Raw genomic sequence first — 2500 nt, forward strand, 5'->3', positions numbered from 1 at the left:
GAAGGATGAAAGGGAAAACGTTGACGTTGGCTGCATTTGAACTCATGACATAGAGGACCATAGTCAAATACCACAGACATCTGGCTGCTTGCTTTAATTATTTCAACAATCCTCTATGTCAGGAAGTTGTGGCATCATGCTTTTCCCCTGGGAAAAGTTTGGATATGAACACTAATAAAAGCTTTAATGGAAATAAAATATAATGGTTTTCTTACTTAGTTGAGAATGGTAATTCTATGTTATTGGAACAATGTCAAGCAAAAGGAAGTTGTGGGAGAAAAGATGAAAAGAGCGAAGAGGAAAGAAAATAACGGAAACGGTAATAAAAAAACAAGGATAAGTGAAACGAGAAAGGAGATAATAGAGAGAGGGGGGGGAGAGAATAAATGAGGGAAATATAGAAATACAGAGTTGAGGAGGTGTGAGGGTGTATGAGATTCTTACAGCTTTAGAACTGAGTTGGTAGTGATGTGTGTGTGTAGCTAGCTAGATAAATAGATAGATAGGTAGATAGGCAGACAAACAGACAGAGAGACAGACTGTCAGACAGATAGATAGATAGATAGATGGATAGATAGATAGATAGATAGATAGATAGATAGATAGATGGATAGAGGTTTGCTGATGGAAACAGGAAAAATAGAACTCAGAACATGAGTATATATTTTTTAATGAATATTTAGCAGAAGCAACAGAGTGACTCAAGGGCTCAGAGTTTCGTGCATTGGCACTTATCAATGTATATAGATGTACAGACAGAGTGTGGGGAGTCGTTGAAAGCGAGATGCAGAAAAAGAGAGAGTGAGGGTGAAAGCTTAAGAGCAAATAGAGGGAGAGAGATCATGAGATAGTAAGGGAAGTGAGGCAGAGAAAGCATAAGAGAAAGAAAGAGAAATGATAGGAGTCATAAAAAAATGGAGGAGATAAAATAAGAGTGATGAAGACACAGAAGGGAAGGAGGAGGAAAAGGGTACAGAGGGGGAGGTAAATGAGAGAGAAAAAAGTTTCTTTTTTTCTTTCTTTTCAGAAGCTGTCGGAGGGGGTGGGGGGAATTGGCAGAGGAGGGAATACACTGAAGTGAATATATTATAAAGAGAATGTTAGGTCTGCAAACGAAGAAAGCTATATCCGTACATTCTTCTTTGAAATAAGGGTAGATGATACGGGTGGAAGTTCAACACTCCATAACACACTTCCTAACTCTTGTAAAATACCTCTGAAGATATCTGAAAGAGAGAATGATGGCGGGGGAAGAGGGGGATGGGATGAGAAAACTAGTAATAAGGAAAACAGAGACAAGCGAACAGATACACGAGGCAGGTAAAAAAAAGATTAGTGGAGATAGAGAGAGAGAGAGAGAGAAAGAGATAGAGAGAGAGAGGGAGCTGAATAGATACAAGGGTAGATGGTGGAATGAATCAGTGGCTCTCACACAGTGCAAAGTGGCACACTGGTGCATCATAGGGGGGACCGGGGGGGGGGGGTAACTTTCACAATGTTTTTTGTTGCATCTATTCTTTGCAGAGGGGTTCTATCAGGGCCAGGTTAAGGCCCATTGAGGTCCAAAAGATTTTGGGGGTTTCATATAAATAGAATTCAAAATATAGACAATACTAAACCATAAAATAGATTATTATTTTTCAAAATGAAGCAAAACTAAATCGTAAGGTGGAAAATAATGTTTATTTTTGTCTACTTCCATTTTATTTATATTTGAATAGTTTTCTCGTACTTCTCTTTTTTTTAATTGCAGAGTATTTGATCAGATCCTCACTTTGGCACCATGAACACTTTGAAATTATACTTCTGATCATATAAAGCACTCTGAATATTATTTTAGCAAGTTCAAAGTGATTTCTTTTGTGCCGTAAACTATTTACCATTTCTGTTGTACCCCTCGTCCTCTGTTGCACTACACACATTTATTATTTTGCTTAATGGTTAATCCAGGAGTGGATTCCATAACCTAGTAGAATTTGTTGTGTCTTAATTCTATTAACTGAGTCAAAGCTTCTGAGAAATCCATTTAGTTTATCACTTTAATAGAAAAAGAAAATACAGCCTACAGTCCATTTGTTGATTGGGTTTTGATCATAGTCGTTCAGTTACAGAAATATACCTTTAAATATCTCCATTTACCAAACCTCATAGGACATGTTATCCAAACCAGGGGTGGGGGGCTTCTTGTTCTTTTCTTTCTTCTTTTTTTATTGATTTAAGACAGGAACCTGTGTTAGTCCAATGACTGAAACAGATAAAATATGTAGTATTTTTCCCTTTCTCCTCTGCCTTGTTTTGATGAAGTACAGCTAAGTGAAACGTCAATTTTTTTTCCATTTCTTTTCCTTCACTGCATAGTTACAATGAGACTGCACTTTTTACCAATTCTTGCCTCGATCTTACAGGTTACGTACTCGAATAGACATAACCCCCTACACACACACACACAACCATATATGTATAGATGTATGTAAGTAGGTAGGTGTGTGTATACATACGC

Source organism: Octopus bimaculoides, chromosome 27, assembly GCF_046866305.1.
Source record: "Octopus bimaculoides isolate indiv1 chromosome 27, ASM4686630v1, whole genome shotgun sequence".
Classification (NCBI taxonomy): Eukaryota; Metazoa; Mollusca; class Cephalopoda; order Octopoda; family Octopodidae; genus Octopus; species Octopus bimaculoides.